Source organism: Malaclemys terrapin, chromosome 23, assembly GCF_027887155.1.
Source record: "Malaclemys terrapin pileata isolate rMalTer1 chromosome 23, rMalTer1.hap1, whole genome shotgun sequence".
Taxonomy (NCBI): Eukaryota; Metazoa; Chordata; order Testudines; family Emydidae; genus Malaclemys; species Malaclemys terrapin.
In genome coordinates, this window is record NC_071527.1 from 10,166,539 (window position 1) to 10,187,613 (window position 21,075).

The window sequence follows — 21,075 nt, forward strand, 5'->3', positions numbered from 1 at the left end:
AGCCGCAGGGGCTGGGTGGAAAGAGGGAAAGGAGATTCCTCGGGAGCAGCTCACGTCTCAGTCTGAATGTTGCTACAGACTGACCCATGCACAGATCTAGCAGCCCTCCCCTCCCCCTATGCCCAGAGATCTCTGCTTGTGCAGAGGGGAGAACAGATGTGTGCTAGTGCCCCAGTGCATCCCCCCTGCCCCAAGCAGAGACCTAGTCACCCTGTCAATCCCTACCCCCAAATCCAGTTAAAGGCTCCAACAGCACTTCTGGTGGCTTAAGGACACAGAGGGATTTAACTGCAACATCCCTTCCCAGAGCATGCTGGGAAGGATGAGACAGAAGTTCAGGTGGCATAGCATCTCTGCACAGCTGGCCTGGGAGTCTGCCCCAGAGAGTGCACTACACGGGTCACAGCAACCTCTGCCGGTCATATGAGCCACCGAGGAACCTACATGGGTCTGATGATCCCATTTGCTCACCACTGCCCTGTGCTACCTGGAAGCAAAGTTGTTCTGCTGTGTGTCATAGGCCCTGTACTGCTGAGGGAGACTCCCCACGCTTGGGGCAACCAGCGGTGGTGGTGCTTGTGGGGCAGGAAGGGAAATCAGAGTTGAGCCCCTACTGGGGAAGTTGCAAGTATTTAGTGGAGGGAATCCAAGACTTCCCCCGCAAACTCCAAATGGGGTGCAGTGCCCAGGGAGCTGCCTCCAGGGAGAAGGCATTTGCCCCCACCCCCTCCTCCTATGGCCAGCAGCTGCTCCTGTTCTGGTGACCAATAGCCCCAGAGGCATCAATTCTGCTGCCCCCTCCAGGCTGGCATGAGGCACCTTCCCACCCACAGAGCTGCAGATCCTTGCACCTGGGGTCATGGGTGCAACCCAGTGGTACATTATGGACAAATACAGAGGCCTAGTGCCTGCCCCAGCCACCCCTGCAAAGCCAGGAGAACCAGCCCACAGTCTCCAGCTACTAGAGCAAGAGCAGGTCTCCTATGGCTGGTAGCAGCAGTAGGTCCCTTGTGCTCTGGGCAGAGCCTCCAGTCTATAGGGTCTATTCATCCCTAGATCTCAAAGCTCTAACAGAGATGAGCCCTGTTTAACCATAGCTGGGGAAATGGAGGCACAGAAAGATGAAGCGACCTGGCCCAAGGCCCTACAGCAGGAGCAGTGGCCAAACCACATTCAGAACCCCAGAGTCCTGACTCCCAGCCGTGCCCCCTTCCCCCATGATCTAGCCAATAGACCCCCCTCCCCTTCCAGAGCAGGGTGTAGGACCAAGGAGTCCCAGCTTCCAGGCCTCTTCCTCTTCCCACTGCCCTATGCTGGCCCCACTCTGAAAACAGATCTGACTCCACTACGGCCTGGCTGGGAGCAAGTCAATAGACCCCAGACCCTGCTAGCCTAGCCCACTCCTCCCCCCAGCTCAGTGCTGGGAGGCACCATATGGCTAACAATGGGGCCCCTTAACCAGCTCGGTGGCTTTATTAACTGTCTGAGTTTAGAGGAAGTTAATCAGACCCAGAGGCCTGTGGGGAGGAGGCTACACCAGCTGGACAGTCCCCCCCACCACAACCCCCCAGACCCCAGTCTGCCAGTCACTCCCTCCCCAGCTGGACCCAGAGAGCAGAAGACCCACTGCTTTCTCCACCGACAGGGAGCTAAGCAGCAATAAGCCACACTGAGATCCTGGCAAGGTTTGATTAGAGAGGGCAGATATCAGCCACTGGCCCACACTGAGATCAAGACCAGCTCCTGGGGGCTCTGTGCCAAGTGCTAAGCTGCGTCTTTCCGAGCCACCGTGGCAGGAGGACTCACACCTAGCGAAAGGCCAGAAGCAAAAGCTACATTCAGCCGGGGAGCTCTGTTTTGTCAGTTTCAGGAGTCTGGCAATTTGCTTTGTAAACAGGACCGGCTCCAGGCACCAGCTTGTCAAGCAGGTGCTTGGGGCGGCCGCTCCGGAGAGGGGTGGTGCTTCCAGGTATTGGGCGACAATTTGGCGGACGGTCCCTCACTCCGCCTGGGAGCGAAGGACCTCCCGCCAAATTGCCGCCGCAGATTGTGATCGTGGCTTTTGGGGGGGGGGGCTGCTTGGGGCGGCCAAAACACTGGAGCCGGCCCTCTTTGTAAAGCAGCCCCCACCCAGGCCCCTTTAAAACATGGAGAGACCAGCATCCTGCAGGTCATGCTCATGCCTACTGCACGGAAATGCACTAGCAGCCAGAGTGCACAGGGAACAGTTCCCACAAGTGGAGATGGCGGCTTCCCTGCCCATCGGTCTAGCTTCCTTAGCATGTCCAGGCCCTACCTTACAGCTCTGAGCCGCAGTCATTCTGCTCCCCGAGCTCCCCCCACCCCACTCCTCAAGATGGCAGCTGCCCTCTTTGTTTATTTCCCTCTCCCTGTGGTTTAAAGATGCCGGAGGTTGCTAGTGATTAACTCCTCATTAGGTGCAGCAATCAGCATCTTTAAAGCTCAGACACAGACTGCGCTCTGCCAGGCCAGCCAGGGGCGGGCCAAGAGCCTGATCCAATTTCAGGGGAAGCTAAGTAGTGTTGCATAGCCGTACCCCCAGTTCTTCACCCCACCTCCAAAGCTGCAGATCCCCTGCAGATCCAGAGCTTGCAAGGCAGCACCAAGCTAGAGAAAGGACAGGGCCGCAGCTGAGGCACTGGGATTCAGGAGATCAGGGTTCAAACTGGGTGACCTTGGGCAAGTCACAGCAGCTCTGTGCTTCAGTTTCCCCACTTTAAGCCAAGGTGGACGAGAATACTTCTTTCATCCTATTTGAATAGTGAACTTTTGGGGGCAGGGACCCTATCATATTGTATCTGTGCAGGGCCTAGTACAGTGAAGCCTGGATTCAAAATGGTCAGTGATGGAGAATCCCACCACAACCCACAGTAAGTTGTTCCAATGACTAATTGCCCTGACAGTTAGAAACATACACCCAGTTTCCAGTCTAAATTGGTCTTGTCTTGCTTCAGCTTCCAGCCATTGGATCGTGTTAGATCTTGGCCTGCTAGATTGAAGAGCCCAGTATCAAATGTTTGTTCCCCATGTAGGTACTTCTAGATTAATCACTTCACCCTTCAACGGTGGCCAACCTAGGGCAGAACCATGCCCCTGGGGTCAGGATGGATCTGCATCTATGTAGATATATGGGAGAGCAGAAAGTGTTAAATACCCTCCTTCCTCCAAGAGGAATTCCCAATCCTGCCTCTTTGAAGATGGAGAATTCTTCCCCTCCCAGGTCTAAATGTCACCAGGCCAGCTTCAGACATAGATCAGAACATCAGTTTGCAGAGGGTTTGGCTCAGACCCCATTGACACCAGCACACTCCATGCCTCTGACACTGTATCAGCAGTATTGCCTAGAGCAACTAATTTCCAAAGACCATGGGTTCTATTCCTTGCTCTGTCACTGGCCTGCTGAATGACCTTGAGCATGTGTGAAAGTCTGTACCCCTCTTTTATAGAACTATGATAGATCTTGTACAGAGTATGCCTTGTGAGGTATCATTTGAAAACTCATAATTTGCTGATTATTATTGTCCTGGTGAAACGTGCAGCAACACTGTATGCAAAGTTATAAGTCTACTGTATGATATTACTAAGCCATATTCCAAATCTGGAGACCAGTCACAAACAGTTCCCCAAAGACAAAAGGCTAGCCCATACCACAGCCAGGTGTCAACAAAATCAAATGGACCATCATCTGGCTAAGTGGCTATTCTTTGGCAGGAAAAAGGATGTGGGTGAAAATCTACACCTTGAAAAAGGAACACTGGGGGGTTTCCTGTCCACACAGATTGTCTCTTGAACCTCAGCTGGAGAGGATTCTCAAAGAAGAGAAATGTATAAAAAGAGAACACCCCAAATTCTCTCTCCCCCTTCAGGTGTTATTGAGGCTGTGGGTAGAGATGAAGAACAAAGAACAGCGTTGGACTGGGGGGGAAGGATCCTGTCTGAAAGACTGAGCCAGTAAGACTGTTGGAGCATGCAGTGAGAGACTGAATTCACTTAACAAGCTAAGTTAGGCATGAGTTGTGTTTTACTTTCATTTTCTTGTAACCAATTCTGACTTTCATGCCTCATTACTAGTAATCACTTAATCTTTCTGTGATTAATACATTTGTTTCATTGTTTTATCTAAACGAGTGTTTGGAAAACTCCATTTGGGATAACAGGATTTGCACATATCTTTTATTAACAACGTGACGGACTTTATACAAGCTTGTATTGTCAAGGAGGGTGCTGGGCAGTGCAAGATGCACATTTCTGGGGGAAATCTGGGACTGGGAGTTTGCTGGTGTTGCCCTGCAGCATAATTCACAAGTGGCTGCCTAGAGCCCACAGTACAACTGGAAGCAATGCACATGCAAGAGGCTGTGTGTGAGCAGACCAGGAGTGGCTGCTCTCAGCGAAGCAGTGTTGGAGAATTGAGGGGACACAGCTGTCCATTGGTCTGGATTGTACCCTGGTGATGTCACAGCATGCTCCTTTAGGCCTCAGTTTCCCCACCTGTAGAGTTGGGATAATGAGACTGGCCATTTTAAAGCCCTTTGAGATCTACTGATGACAAGAACTATAAAAGCGGAGTTAACTTTAGTAGAGCTAATGCTCTACTAGGACTTTCTGGTTCTGTAGGGGGTCTTTTGAAAGGATACTCAGGGCATTCCTGGTGTGCTCTGACTTCCGCAAGTGAAACCCAGCGAAGACAAGTGCAGAGTACTACACCTAGAGAAGCAGAATCAAGAGCATGGTTACACACTGGGAAATAATGGGCTGGCAGTGGTACTGCAGAAGAGGATCTGGGGGTTAGAGCGGATCACAAATTGGACACAAGCTGACAACGACATGGCTGTGAAGAAGCCGGATATTCTGGGGTTCATCCACAGAACCTGTGCACACAGCAATCAGGAGGTAACTGTCCCCCTCTATTCAGCACTCCTGAGGCCTCACCTGGAGAACGGCGTCCAACTTTGGGTGTCCTGCTTTAAGAAAGATGTGGACAAACTGGAGACAGTCCAGAGGAGAGCATTGGGAAAAAAAAAAAGTTGTAAAAGCTTTAGCAAACCTAAGCTGTATGAGGAAAGGTTGAAAGAACTGGACATGTTTAGTTTAAAGAGAAGGCTGAGAGAGGGGAGAACTCAACAGTATTCAAATACATTAAGGGCTGTTATAAAGAAGACAGTGATCAATTATTCTTCAAGTCTACTGAGGGAAGGGCAAGAAGAAACCAGCTTAATAAGCAGCAAGGGAGAGATGTAGCTTAGATATTAGGAAACACTATCCTCGCCGCTAGGAAGTGAACTATTGGAACAGGGGACCAAGGGAGGTTGTGGAGTCCCCATCACTGGAGGGTTTTAAGAAGAGTTTGGACAAACACCTGTCAGGGACGGTCCAGGTTTCCTTGGCCCTGCCTCAGCACAGGGGACTGGACTAGATGGCATTAGAGGTTCCTTCCAACCCTCCATTTCTATGAACTAGAAAAATCTGCATGTGCATCACTGCCCATTAGTGGACAGACTCAGAACAATGTGTCCTAAGCCCTATGCTGCAGACCACAGAAGGGTGATTTGCCTCCAGCTCAGTGGCCAGACGTTTCAGAGCAGGGGTTCTGTTCGTGAAACCCCAAGCGGCGCTTTCACAAAGGGACCCATGACACAGCTTGGCTCTAGCATGTAGCTCCATTTCTGCTGTGCCTTCCAGCCTAAAATACTTTTGGAGATGCAGCCAGCTCTGGGGCATAGCGCAGCTGTGGCTGCTTTTAACACCATGTTTCAGAGAGGAAGTGAAGACGATTGCATTTGCAGGTGGAGAAAGGAGAGGAAGGGGAAGATTGGGGAGGCAGAACGGAAACTGCTCAAGTTGGAATGTGGCCAGGACATCGCAGGATCTTGAAATGGGTCAGGATCTCTGCTGAATGAATCAGTGTTTTCCTGGCAGAGACTTTCCAAGCAAGTCATAATCCTGCTGTTACTAACACGTTGCCAGTCGAGCTCCTACACATGGGGGAGGGAATTGGTACTTTCAGAAACTTGCTGAAGCAAGATCTTCCCTGGAAGCTTGTGCTAACACCCCACCTTCCCCATCCGTTTGCTGTCTCCACCTGCAGACTCAGCTTATAAACTCTTTGGGACAGAGACCATAGTCGTTCTATGGACAGCACCAAGCACAATGCAGCCCTGATCCCTGTAGCACCCCTGTGCACCTTAGTGGTAGCTTGCGAGCTACCTCACAACACAGGAATCCTGCTGCCCAACCCCCCTGCTCTACCCACTACACCCCACTAGCTAGAGTTTATGAAGTTGAGCACAGGACTCTTCATTCACAATATATCTCTCCCCCCACCTCTTCCGGATCCCGGGTCTCCCCCCTGCAACCAGTGACCCCAGACCTCACTCAAGCCCTGCAGAAAGACACCACTCCCCACCCCACGTCCCAGTCCCAGTCCCCCCGAAGAGACATCTGCAGCCAACATGCCTCAGCCTCTCAGGGCAGCCATAAGGGGCTGCCGCCTCCCAGCTGAAGCGTCAGGAGACACCAGCCCTTCTGCCCGGCTGTTTGGATCCGATGTGAGCCCAGAGGGGGTTTGGGGAAGGGAACCCAGCTTGCCAGTCACAGCTCTGTACAGCTGTCTGCGTTCCCACGGAAACGCCATGCTTTGGGCACACAGACCTGCTATTGGACTGGCCTCGTGCAAACACAGACCATCTGGAGTGAGCCGTGTCATACAGCTCACACCCCAGGCGCGGGCTGCCTGGGCACTGCCCACTCCAGGCCTCACTGGGGTGCCAGGGCTCCACACACCCTTTGCCCCCACGTACAGCAGCTGTGAGATCTTTGCACAGAGCTTCTGCCCCACTCCCCACAGCACCCCCTGCTGGGAGAGGCTGGGGAAGTGGGAGCTCCCCCAAAGCCAGAGACAGAGAGGATTAAACAAGATCTGTGCCTTTCTTCCCTTTCCAAAGGCCTTCTAGGCCAGTGCATTTCAGAGGCAGAGTCCAGGCTTAGTGCCTGCTTCTCCACTTGGAATAAAGGGGGCCCGGCCCCTTTAAGAACTCTCTCTATCCCAGCCCTTGTTTGCATAAGAATGGCCCCAGCTCAGGGGGGGGGGGGGGGGAGAATCCATTGAGAAGGGGAAACAACCAAAGAAAACATCCCTGGATCAGAGCTGAGCGGGGCAGCTGCTGCCAGATGGGAGCTGCTCCCCATGCGCCAATCCATCCTCCACACCGTGCCATGAAGCCCAGTCCTAGAGCCAACCCCACATATCCATCTCCATCCCAAGGGGTTGCATCTCATCAACATCTGCTCAGGCTGCTGCCACCCAAAAGAGACACCCCTCTCCCAGGCTATTGCTACAAGCTGACTGTGTTCCCTGCAGCAGTGACCTCTGCTGGCTGGAATCTGAACTGCATAGCCAGGTGTCATATGGCCTATACTGCTAACAACTCGTGATTATTTCCCATTAGCAAAATGCCTGCTGTTTAAGAATGGGAGGATCATACTTCTATCCTCCCACGGATGCCATTGAGTCACAAGCACAGCACAGGGGAAGGCTTAGGAGTTGCTCCACGGATTCATGGCTTGTGCTTTGTCCTGGGAGAACAGCAGTGGTAGTGCTCTGCCCCCCTCCTCCTCAGCAAAGTGAGCTTTCCCCAGCCCTCCCAAACACCAATGTCAGCCAGCGAGAAAGCCCCGAGACTCCTTCGTTCCACCCCACCCCCAGACACTCCCATTTAAGTCTCTGCATGGCACGTTCATGCCAAAGCTTGGTGGTTGCGATGCAAGACACTACCCCCCCCCCCCTCCAGTAATAGAACCCAGGAATCCTGGCTCTCTAGCCTCACCCTGATCTAATCCACTAGACCCTGCTCCCTGCCCAGAAACCAAGAATCCTGCTGCCCCCCAGCTTCAAGCCACTAGATTCCCCCTGACCCTGCTACTCCAAGCTCTGGGAGAACCCTGGAAATGCTGGCATGGGTCAATATTCCCCTGCTGATCCTCAGCAGCATCTCACATCCTCCTGGGAGCTTTGACTAGGCAAATATCCTGCCAGATTGTTTTGTTTATTCAAATAACCACAGCGACAAAGCTGAGCCGTCTCTCCCGCACTTCACATTGTGTGCTGGACACGCACCTGAACTCCCTGGGAGCAGACCCTTGCCCAGGCACCTGGCCTGCTGGGGAAAGGTGCTCAATGATCCCTGAGAAGCCATCTCGGCTGCAGTTAGCAGGGAGAGGGGTGAACCCCTGAACAGCCTACCTAGGGCCAAGGCGGATGCTCCCCTCACTGCAAGTTTTTACATCAAGATTGGATGCTTTCCTAGAAGGTCTGCTCCAGCCCCCACAAAGGCCAGGGAAGGCCTGTGGCCTGGGTTAGAGGCCACACTAGAAGATCCCCAGGGTACGTCTCCACCACATTCTGGACCCTGCCGGCCCGTGTCAGACTCCGCCCAGCGGGGCTCATGCCAGATTATTGTACGTGGCTCGGAGGGTCAGTGTTTGGCCACTCCTGGTGTAGACTGTGCTTTGAAGTTGCAGCTCAGGCTCTGAAGGCTGGGGAGGGAGCTTCTCAGCTGAGCACATGGCAGGAGACTCTGTTCTGTCTGGGGTGAGCCCCCTGTAAACATGCTCAGGTTCCTGGCGCTCCTCCCCCTCCTCCATCATCGGGGGATCTCCAAACACCTCCCAAAGCAGGTCAGTGTCATTCACCCCCTTTTTACAGATGGGGAACCTGAGGTACAGAGGGGGAGAGATTTGCCCAGGGCAAGCCAGTGGCAAAGCCAGGGCTAGAACCCAGACTGCAGCAGCTGCCTTCTCCTGAGACACTGGTTTCCAGTTGACGGGGGAGCAGTTTTAGGCCACATGCGTCTCTAGTGAGGCTGATTGACCCAGATGTTCCCAAAGGCTTGCTAGCAACCCAGCCTGCACTACCTAGTATCACCACTGGGGGTCCCCCTAAATCCCAGCCTGAGCATGCATGGGAGTGGCTGCTGTCTACACTAAGCAGCTGACTGGGCAAGTGGAGCAGAGGGAGAGGATTGGTGACCACACCTGGGTGGCTGGGACAGAGATGCAAAAGCCGGCCAGGCAGGTTCTAGAGCCGGCAAAGAGTGCCTCCCAGCTCTGCTCCCACACGTGGCTGTTCTGAGCAGCATCGGGCGTGCCGATTCTGACACACCAAGGGGAACCAAGAGAGCCCCAGATCCAGCACACCCTGCTGGGAGAAGGGGCCTGCTCTGACTCTCAGCACTGTAGGGCTGCTGTGCAGTTTAAGGGGCCAGGCAGCCTCTCCCCCATGCACTGGGGCCTGGCATCTCAGCCACTCTAGAGAGTGGTCAGACCTGGGCAGCATCGGGTACAGCCATTGCATCATGCTGGGGGGAGCCTCAGACCCAGCAGGGACTTGGATATGGGGCAGGTGCAGCAGACATGCCCTAGAGAGGGGCAGCAGAGAGGAGCCCCACTACACCTGGAAGCAGCTCAGCAGTTTCTCCTCTAGCTCACAGCTCCCCTTTCAGATGGGGAAAGCCCCACCCCACTGCAATGAAGGGGTCAGTCCCCACCTCTTGCAGGATGGTTTGGAAGGGGAGCCCGGATGCAACCCAAGGTGTGGCCCACTCCAGACAAGAGTCATCATAGGATGAAGTTGTTCCCATTCGGGTTGGGAGGAGGGGATCATTCCCACCCCACCAACAAACCTAGTTCTAGACCAGGCAAACAGCTGTAAATCACAACACTGAAGAGCATCAAGTGCCTGAAGATGCCAGGGGATGGTGTGGAGGCAGAGCAAGGGGGTCTCCTGTCCCCCTCCCCCACACACCTGCCTCCAGCTATTGCCGTTCCCCTATGTGCTGGCAATAGAACCCAGGCATTCTGCCACACCGCCCCCAGAGGTGGCTGCATCTCAAGACCTAGACCATGCTGGGAAATATTTAGTTTCTGGCCCTATGCAGCTGGTAAGTCTCCTCCCCCCGAAGGACCGGGGCGGGGGAAAAGCACCATAATGTGTCAGCCTATGGTATTCTAGGCAGCTCCCCCACCCAATGATTGCATGGAAGGTGGGGGAGGAGAAGAGATGCTAGCCTTGGAGATCCCTGTGTAACCACAGGTTGGATAGAAGTTGACCAATGGTGGGATAAGTTTCCATGCACACCCCCATAGGAGCTGAATCTTGATCTGGAGTGACCCCTAACCCTGGCATGGGGGGGGGGAAGGTGCTGTTTGACACACACCCTGCTGCCACCAGCTAGATCCCACCTAATCCCCAGCCCGTCCAGCAGGTTCCAGAATGTCAGACTGTCCGGAGGCCAGTGGCCCAGGGCCAGACATTCCTGCATTTACTGTGGGCTCCCAACGCCCCCTCCCCCTCAGGGGCAGAATGTGCCCAACAGATCAGGATATACCAGCCATGCAGGGGCTGGAGACACCAGCTCCTCTTGCTCCCCAGGCGCCGCTGCTCAGAGACACAGGCTTTGCCCAAGAGCCCTTCACATCAGGAGCCCTACAAGAGGACAGCTTCCCTGGCATCCAGGGACACAATGTGTGTGGGGGGGGGGGAGGGAAGACCTGTCTCAAAACAGGACCTTTCTCAGTCTCTCTCTCAGCAGCAGGGTTGAAAATTAAACAATCCCATTCCAACCTGGCAGCTACTCCCTTAAACCAATCAATAAGCTAATTATTCATGGATCAGCCAATTAGTTTATCAACTGGATGTAATCCACTGACAGAATCCAGGGTGGAGCATCTCTTACTCATCCCAGCAGAGAGATACCAAGACCCTTGTGAATTCCAGAGCAAGATGAGTTAGGCAATTCCCCTCCCCCCAAAGAGGAGCATTTGTCCCAAATGCAATGACCAGACATTGGAGACCACAGCAGGGGGGAGAATCCCCTTCTGTACTTAAAACAGTGATGACGTGCAATGAGGATTTGCTACCGCTCTAATTTAATCCAACTACCTACAACCCCAGCCAGCCCACACAGTGATTTTAAGACCAGAAGGGGCTATTGGACATTTACACAGCCCTCCTGTCTAACCAGACCAGAGAAGGTCACCCAGTTACCCCTGTATTCAGCCCAGTGAATGCACAACTTTAACCAAGGGCTCCGCTACATGAGGTAGGTTAAAGATGGTGCATCTCAGATGTTAATTTAAAACCAGTTTAGTTAGTGTGTTCCCATGGGCCTTCACCAGGTGATTTGTTTCACAGTCGCTCGGGACTGTGTAACCAGGCAGTTGGGTGTGTGAGACTTTTTAAAGTCATCTCATATCAGCATAACCCCAAGTGTAGCTGCAGTTATACATTCACTGATGCTGGTCTGGCTTATTCCCACTCCCCTATGGAAATAGCTTGACCAACTGTGGAAGTACCACAGATTCTGGACATTAGGTTCCCTGGCACAGACTCTTTGGGGAGTTAAGTGACAAAAGGGTCTGGGCCCTCATTTCTAAAACAGACAGGAGGAATAGCTCAGTGGTTTGAGCATTGGCCTGCTAAACCCAGGGTTGAGAGTTCAATCCTTGAGGGGGTCATTTAGGGAACTGGGGTAAAAAAATCTATCTAGGGATTGGTCCTGCTTTGAGCAGGGGGTTGGATTAGATGACCTCCTGAGGTTCCTTCAAACCCTAGTATTCTATGAACTCAGCTGATCTGTTCAGCATCCAGCAAGAGGATGCAGAGTTTGGAACCCAATGGAGGAAGAGCAGGTTACGGGACACAATAGAGGCACCCTGGGAACCATTTAGAAAACAGATTATGGGATGGTGCTAAGAATTGTGGGAACATAACACCCCCAGCTCCCACAAATTCTACGAGAAGAGCAGATATCCCACAATGCACTACAAAATGCATTGGGACACCTACCCAAGAGGGCAGGTCTGTCTTCTGCAGACATGGCCTTTCACAGCAAGGTTGCATGGCCCCAGCCAAGCACACACCTGTTCCAGGATCATTGTCACACTGGCAAAAGTGCTACTAGTAAAGCTCGGGGATGTAGATGTGGCATAAGGCACCTTTATAGCAGTACAACTGCAACCCCGCAGGCGGGGCAGAGGGTGCCCAACCATTTTAAGGCCTGGTCGACACTTAAAAGTGAGATGGACCCAGTACATCACTCAGAGCTGGGGAAAGTTTTGCACCCTGTGCAACGTAGTTAGGTCAACCTAGCCCACCCTGGAGACATAGCTGCCATGTCTTGGAAAGGGGGGGGGGGGTTTAATTACATCAATGGAAAAATCCCATCCCTTGATGAAGGAAACATCTACGCTACTGTGGTCCAGCTGTAGCACCCTAGCTGTGCAGCTGTAATGTAGACATGCCCTGTGTCACTGCCAACCCAGGTAGAGCATCTTATTTAGATTTAGTTTAAGCCTGTTGCCTTGGGACACTTCGCTGGTGGGAGCTGTGTCCACACTAGGAGGGTCAGCACTGGATGGCTCTTCCAAGCACCTCTCCTAGCCAAGGTTCCACACCCCAGCCACCAGGGTTGGCAGTGAGGAGTTTAAAATTCACCCCTTGAGTTAAAGGTAGTGCAATTTTCTCCTGGAAAGAGCCCCAGGAGGGGTTAAGCCAGAGCCACTTTGGGTGTGGATTTACCCCCAGTTCAGACCTGCCAGGCCCATCCCCTAAGCCTTCACACCAGTAAACAGGCACAGGCGGCGCGCACATCCCCCCCCATTGCATTAGTGACCCAAACCTCCCTTGCAAATCCCATTCCCACCCCCAGGCCTCTCTGATGGGCAGAGTAGCAGCCCCAAGGAGACCTAGGAACCCCCACCCAGCCCCGATATCAGTCAGCTGTCAGGAACCCACAGGGCATGACTCCCTGAGCCATCCGTGGTGCACAGGGATCGTAAAATATACAGGACCCCATTGCCAAAGGGGCTCAGAGGAGTGGGTGACACTTACAGCCCTATCGCCCCACCCCCGCCTCCCACCCACGGCCAGCTCTAGCCAGACACAGCGGGGGGGGGGGGGGGGGGGGAGGAGAGAAGAGAGAAAGCGAGGTGGGTCAGATCGCCTCGGCTAACAAAGGCGTTGGCTCCCCCCCCCGAGCCCAGCTGGGAGATTTGCACCTGCTGGGCTATTAACATTCACACCCGGCTGCATCCAAACAACCCTTCCCCCAGCTCCGCTCCAGCCGGGAACCTGGGGGGCGGGGGGGGGAGAGAGAACCCGGGGCTGGGGTATTGGGGGGGGGGGGGGGCGCAGAGAGAGCCCGGGGAATAGGGAGGGGACAAAGATAGCTGGAGCTGGGGAATGGGGGGTTGTGTGTGCAAACAGATAGCCGGGGAATGGGGAGAGGGTGTGCAAACAGATAGCCGGGGCTAGGAAATGGGGGTGCAAAGAGATAGCCGGGGAATGGGTAGGGGAGGAGGGAAGAGAGAGCCCGGGGAATAGGGAGGGGCCAGAGATAGCGGGGGGGGGGGAAGGGAGCAGAGAGAACTGGGGAATTGGGGGGGGGGGGTAATGCAGAGAGAGCCCAGGGAATGGGGGTGGGAGGCAGCTAAAGTCAGTGGGGCCGCAGGGAAGGGGCCGCCCGGCTGTTACCTGCTGCGATCTGCGGGGAACCGCCTCTCGCCACCTGCTGCAGCCCCGCTCCGAACCCGGCTTTGTCTGGCAGCGCGGGGGGCGGCGGCTGCTCCGGGCCGGGCGTACGGTGCCGAGCAGCGCCCCAGCCCAACTGGGTGAGGAGGGGAGCGGCGGGGAGGACACACACCGCCCCCCCCGCCCCCCGCTCAATTAGCTTGTTAGCCAATGGCAGCGCAGGCTGGGGTTTAAAGCGATGATGTCACCCACTCCGCACCCCCAGGGGCTGGTCAATTGTCTTCGCCAGCCAGCGGGTGGTGCTGCTTTGTGCCCCTGCGCCGGGCAGCTGGTTACCGGATCGATGGGCCAGGGAGGAGAGCGGGTGTGTAACCATTTCACTGCCAGGGCTCCCTATCCTGTCCCCACACACAAACCTCTGTCTGTCTGTCGTCCCCGTCCCCCCTTTGTCTATCTATCCCTGCACACAAATCTGTCCTGTCCATCTCGCTACCCCTCCGCACCTGGCTCTGTCTGATGCTGTAGCCGGGTTGGTTTTGTTAGCAGAAGAGCTCTGTGTGGCTGGAAAGCTGGGCTCTCTCACCCACAGAAGTTGGGCCAACAAAAGACATTCCCTCCCTCACCGTGTTTCTCTTGAGTGATTGCTCTAGGTCTGACCTCTCGGCCCTCCGCCTCATGAGAAACCTGCGCTACCTTCGAAAGAGGAGCCTGGGAGTATAAATTCATAACTCTGCTAGACACCAAAAATCAGGGCCTGCACAGACTCTGCCTTTATGGCTTATCACCAGGGCCAGCTCCAGGCACCAGCTTACCAAGCAGGTGCTTGGGGCGGCCACTTCGGAGAGGGGCGGCACGTCCAGCTGTTCGGCGGCAATTCGGCGGATGGTCCCTCATTCCTGCTCAGAGCGAAGGACCTCCCGCCGAATTGCCGCCGCAGATCACTATCGCGGCTTTTGTTTTGTTTTTGTTTGGCTGCTTGGGGTGGCCAAAACCCTGGAGCTGGCCCTGCTTATCACAACAAACTGTAACCCAGGAACACCCCCTCTTTGTCTTATGACTGCAGAGGGGTTAATGGGCCACGCTACCTTGAACAGTCCCTTACAACGGGGTAGTCAATTATTTTTTGTCAAGGTCCAAATTTCTTGGTCAAGGTCCAGACTCCATAGAAATATTTTTCACACTGCAATAATAATAAATAAAAGATTTGAGGGTCTGTTCAAAAGCATCTGGCGGTTTGGATTTGGCCTGTGGTCTGCCTATTAACTACCCCTCTTTCCAGTATGTGCTACCTATCTATGCTAAACAATCTGTTCCACCTTGTATTTCGCTGTGACACTCAGAGGACCTTTCCCAGACCCAAAGAAGAGCTCTGTGCAGCTTGTCGGTTTCACCAGCAGAAGTTGGTCCAATAAAAGATATTCCCTCCCCCACCTTGTTTTTCCTCTCCTGGGATCAACTCAGCTACAACACCACAGCAAATATCTCTCTATCCATCCCCACACTCACCCATCTGTCTGTCTGTCTGTCATGCATTCTCTCTCTCTCAGTTTAACCACCTTTTATACTAATATGCTGAGCCCTTTGGTGTCAGAGGAAGTGGTAAATCCAGCATTGCCTGGTAAATCCTGTAACATTCAATATTGCCCCATATTGCCCAGTATGTTTACGACTGTGCTGCAAACCTGCGCCTTGTGGGCTGGTCTCTCCTTGCTCCCCAACCTCCAGGGGAATTTGGAGAGACAGCCCCCCCCCCCCACACACACACACCCCGCTGCAGGTTATGTAGGGCTAGGGATCTAGAGAGGGAACCAGCACTTTGCTGTCTTGGTAAGGGCTCAGCCCCATGGCATCCTGCCAGCTGGGCTCTGCAGTGGGGGCCAGCAGGGTGGGAGCGTAATCTGCCTGGGGGCTGCAAACAAGGTGAAACAGGAGTGGGTGGATCTGAATAGGGATGAGGGCGGTGAAGCACTGGAATAGGTTCCCTAGGGAGGTAGTGGAATCTCCTTCCTTAGACAAGTTTCAGAGTAACAGCCGTGTTAGTCTGTATCCGCAAAAAGAAGAACAGGAGTACTTGTGGCACCTTAGAGACTAACAAATTTATTAGAGCATAAGCTTTCGTGGACTACAGCCCACTTCTTCGGATCCTTCCTTAGAGGGTTTTAAGGCCCAGCTTGACAAAGTCCTGGCTGGGATGATTTAGTTGGTGTTGGTCCTGCTTTGAGCAGGGGGTTGGACTAGATGACCCCCTACACCCCCTAGATTCCAACCCTAATCTTCTATGACTCTATGAAATCAGGGAAAATAAACTGGGTGAACCTTGGGCCCTGAAGTGCTGATCAGGGTGATGCTTCTGGGGGCAGGATCCTATGCTATGACTTGCCCCCCCCTTCCCCAGGGCAGGGCCAGGGCTGTTAGGGTTGGCTTTGGCCCCCCCCTTCCCAAGCAGTCCCCACCTACACCCTTATTTCTGAACAGCCCCAGCTGTGTCCGAATGGAACCGCTGGCCTGCTCACGAGGTTGTGCCCCCCAGTGGTTGTTCTGTGCAACTACAGCAGGAGGCAGGAGAGGCCCCTCCATTTCGAGCAGTAGGGGGCTGATTATAGGTCACAGGTTCGAGCCTCACCCCAGACATGGGAGACCACAGGCAGAGGTATTGTGGGATGTACCCCAGGGGGCACCTTCTCTGCTGTGCACTCCTTCAATCAGCTGCCTCTGCTTCTCCAGATCTGACAGGGGTACCCCACAAGGAGCTGAGGGATGGGCAGAGCTGTGTGCCAGAGGGGCCCAGGGCTGGGCCAGCAGGGGGTTGCAGGCTGGGACTGAGAGGCACCAGCAGAGCTGAATGTGGACTTGGTGACACACAGCGCAGCAGGGTTGGTAATATAGGCAGCCCTCCCTGCCACACCCTCTCTCTCCCCACAGATGTCTCAAGGCAGAACAGTCCAGATTTGCCTCCCTGGGGTTCAGTGGGAGAGTGTGTGGGGAGGGGAAGGTTTGGAATTCAGAATCACTGGGCCCCTCGCGTGGTTAGGTTTGTAAAGCGACAGCGCCACCTGCTGTCAGATCCTGCAACACAGACACGTGTGCACACAACACGCTGCAGGACTGCTCAGTGAGCCACACGTGCACACACACGGACATGCAGCACATGCATGTGCAAATCCACACACTGCAACATGCCTGTTGTGGGCGCTGGCCCTCACTGCACTGGTAGGTCAGAGTGTAATGTGACTGTGGCCCCCTGAGTACACGTCACGGCTCTAGCTGGAGTTCCGTGGTGCTGACAATGCTGCTGACATTGGAGTTAGTGGTGGGGGAAGGCTACTTTGCTACTCGGCTGCTCCCAGATTGTTTTGCAGTGTCACACACACACTCCATCTCCAGGTCCTGGCACAGTTGTTCTCCGTCCAGGGGGTGGGGGAAATGCCCTGGAGTCTCGGGGAGCTGCTGCTTGCTGAGCCCGTTGGGAACGCCAGCCCCACACAATGAGCATCGCTAACACAGGGCACTACTCAAGCAAACAACAGCTCATCCCCATCCAAATGTTCTGATGAAATGACCGGTTTCTCCCCTAACAGGCAGCTGCTGCGGCAGCCCCAGAGCTGTTAATCCATTAGCGGGTCCGTGAGAGTTGTGACTCCTGCCTCAGTGGCTGGTCAGCACAAGTGGGTAAGCGCCTACTGCTATTGCCAGCTAGTGGAGCTCCTCCTTTGGCTCCTTGGGCTGGGCTTCGGCGCTAAGGTTTGTGGGTTCACTTGGGGGGGGGTGTCATCGTTGCAGGAGCAAAGCAGGGGAGTTGTACTACAAAAAGGTCCTCTCACCTTCACAAGCAAAGGCTGGGCTGTGGGATCCCTCCCTCCTAACAGAATACCACCCCTTGGGAATGACCTAAGCCAAGCCATGGGGCACCTTCCCCCCGAGCCTAAGCTGGGCCATGGCCTCCCTCAGGAGCTGAACCTAGGATCTCTGGCTCTTAACACATGAGCCTCTGGGGCCTGGGCTAAGAGCCAGGTTTGCTGGCCAGGGCTGCATCAGGCACAGCACCACCACCACTAGAGAGGGCCAGCAGACCACACTAGGAGGGGGCATTACAGGGCTAAAATAGTGCTAGTGGGAGCTATTCCTTCGTGGGGGGAGGGGTCTAATCCCACCCCCAACAACCTTAGCTCAGGCCCAACCCGAGGAGGACTCTAGTCTTGACAGGTCCTTATACCAGGCCCATCACCATGGCATTGGGGTGTCCCCCAGCTGTGCATCAAGCATCTGTCCTGCCGGCTCCATTCTCCAGCTGGGTGGGTGTGTGGCGGGGAGGAATGATACGTTCCTCATCTCTCACTGCCGAAGCGTCCCCTCTGTGGGGGAGCATGCCTACTCCAGGAGCTGCCTAGCAAAGAGCACGGGGGCCCTGCCCTAAGCCAGGTCTATTGTAGGAACTTATTCCCATATAGCATCGTCGGTTGGGGGGGGGCGGGGTTTGGGGAGGGGGGTGTGTTTCTAGACCAGCAAATGCCCTAGTGTAGACACAGCTATGCCAGTGTAGCTGTGCCATTGCCTGTGCCGCCTGTTTTGCTCACTGACAGGGTACAAGCACTTTGCCAGCGAGCTAGCTACCTCCATAGCACTGGGATACAACTTCCCCCACTATGGGCCCAGCTGTACCCGTGGGGTTGCCAACCCTCCAGGATTATCCTGGAGTCGCCAGGAAAAATTATATCATATAATGAAACCTCCAGGAATTTGTCCAACCAAAGTTGGCAACCCAATGCACCAGTATAGCTTAGCGCGTTCTTTGGGCTAGTGCAATCAGGAAGTATTGATCCATAGCAAGGACATTCAATTCCTGTGCTTGGCACTGGTGTGACCGCTGCTGGAATAACATGGCCAGTTCTGGTGGCCCCGATTTGAGCCGGCCGGTTGTGGATTAAGGGAGGAGGGTTCAGAGACGACCCAGGAGAACGACTAAAGCAGTGGGCTCCAAACTTTTGAGGGTCACACCCCTCCTTACCCGTCCATGCCCCCCGCCCCAGGCCTAGGTTGGGAGTGGGGCCGCGGCTGGGGACCCTGGACGGGGGAAGGGGATGGGAAAGGAGCAGCAGCAGCAGCCAGGGGCAGCTCCCCTCTTGGCCCTAGGCAGGAAAAGGAGCCATGGCCAGGGGCTGAGGCTGGGGGCAGGAGTAGAGTCACAGCCAGGCCATAGTGGGGGCTGGCAGCTGGGCCCTTGGCCAGTGCAGAGCCATGCACGGGGATGGGAGCTGGGGGTGGGGCAGGGCTGGGTGGTGCTCCCTCCCCACCCCTGTGGGGGCTAACCAGGGCCTGCCCCACCACACCCCCTCGGGGGGGTGCATCCCACACCTCTGCACTAAAGGATTAGCAAACCTGCCTTCTAGTGATAGACTCCAGGAGCTCAATCGGTTTAATTTAACAAGGAGACAGATAACGGGGTGACTTGATTGCCATTTCTTGGTACCTACAGAGGGAAGAGAAATTTGCTAATGGGCTCTCCAGTGCAGCAGGCAAACATCTAACAAGATCCAACGGCTGGAAGTTAAAGCTAGACAAAATTCACACCAAAAATAAGGCACCGTTTTTGTTATCAGCGAGGGTCATTCACCACTGGAACAGCTCACCCAGGGCTCGAGCAGGTTTTCCCTCCCTGGAAATCTTTAAATCAAGATTAAATGTTTTTGAGGAGAGACAAGCTGGAGCCTGACCACAGCTATAGCACTTCCACGGGCATTAATTCAGGACCATCCTACAGCCTGTGCTAAGCAGGTCAGACCATATGACCACTGTGGTCCCATCTGACCTTGGAATCTCTGAATGCACCTTTATTCTGCTCCAATTGCATCCTTACTCAGAGGGAGCAGAGTGGCCTAGTGGGTACAGTGCTGGCCTGCTCTGCCCAGCCTGTTGGGTGACTTCAGAAAAGTCACTTCCCCCACTCCGTGCCTCACTTTCTCCATCAGTACAATGGGGATAGCACAGAGCTCCTTTGTAAAGCACTTTGAGCTCTACCCCTGGAAAGGGCTAGGAATGATTATAACTGAATGAGCTCCCTCAGTATAACCCCCACCCCCAAAGATATATAACCCCCGTGTTCAGATCAGGCCTGTGCTAGATTTAAACCTATATAAAAAGAGTATCCAGGCAGAGTCACACCAGTTAGATTTAACTTGTATAATCTTCCCCTCCCCTCACCCCCGCCCCCACCCCGTGCATGCTCCTATTTCAGTGTGAAAGCTACATCGCCCAGGGAGCACCTGCACTGGGAACAGAAGAAACTCTATGGGGACTGTCACCTCCGTGGGGCAAGAGGTGTAATTCTGGTCCGTTTTTGTACAACACCTAGCCCCCAGGGGGGAGGGAGGGGGAAGAAGCTGGTCCACAGCAGAGCTCCTAGGCACTGCTGTAATACAGCTAATAACATACAGCGCTGAACGCCCTGGGGGCCTGGTCTACAGCTGAGATCCGAGGCACTGCCATAATACACCTGATACTGTACAGCACCTAGCACCCTGGTCCACAGCAGGGCTCCTAGGCATAACTACAATCCACAGAGTTAAACCAGGTCTACGCTACGGCCTTCTGCTGGCATCACTCAGGGGTGTGGCAAGGACAGAGCGTTGCTGGTAGAAGCTCCTAGCATAGACCCACCTTTGCCCACAGAGCTGCCATGACCAAGATAGCTTGCTCTGGTCAAGGAGGGGGGGGTGGCTTTACTGTAGCAGCACAGTGCATGGTGCTGCTGCAGCCATGCCGGGAGCCCTTTGCCAGTATAGCAATCCCTAACTTACCTCGCACTGTCCAGCAGTAGCTCTTGAAGCACTTTACAAAGGAGTTCGGTATCATCAGCCCCATTGTACTGAGGGGGAAACTGAGGCACACAGCAGGGAAGTGACTTGCCCAAGCTCACCCACCAGGCCAATGGCTGAGCTGGGACCAGCACCCAATACTCCACCCACTAGACCCCACTGCCAGCTATATGCACACTAGCAGTGCTCTGGGGGTATAGTACTGGTATAGGAGTAGGGATAAAGTGTTGCTCGTATGAATGTGATCAATCAGTCCAGCTTTGTGCTTAGACCAAGCCTAACAGTCCTGATCCTTTGGCCAAGCTGTGGGCCAGAAGCGCCTGCTCCTCTTTCTGCCCCGGGTGCCGACACTCATTTAGAGAGAGAAAAAGAAAAACCAAGCAAACCCCCAAACTAGCCACCGCTGTTTTCTAGAAAATAAACTTCTGTTTTATTGTGTAAATTTAAAAAAAACAAAACCAAAAAAAAACCCACCCCCAAACTTCCAAAAACGTAGACTGTCATTTATATCCAAAAATTAAAAAAAATAAGCTGTTTTTATTGTGATAAATACATATAGAATATTTTATAAACAGAGCACTGTACACTTTAGACACAGAGAAATAGCTGTGCTGGGAGGTAGCAACTGACCTGGACATAGAACAGAGACACTAACCCCTCAGGGCTACCAAGCTCAATTAACTCTTTAGTAGCTGTTTAACCTCTCAAGACAAG

The 21,075-nt window shown here is 54.1% G+C and overlaps 1 protein-coding gene across 1 annotated transcript in view; it reads right to left on the reverse strand.

The window, feature by feature from the left end:
* The window catches only part of PRR36 (proline rich 36), a 40,698-nt gene extending 27,014 nt beyond the window's left edge, over window positions 1–13,684 (reverse strand). The window contains exon 1 of the mRNA XM_054012986.1: window positions 13,553–13,684. The gene's annotated coding sequence lies outside the window, so the exon portion shown is untranslated. The remainder of the gene's footprint in view (window positions 1–13,552) is intronic.
* Between the last annotated feature and the right edge of the window lie 7,391 nt (window positions 13,685–21,075).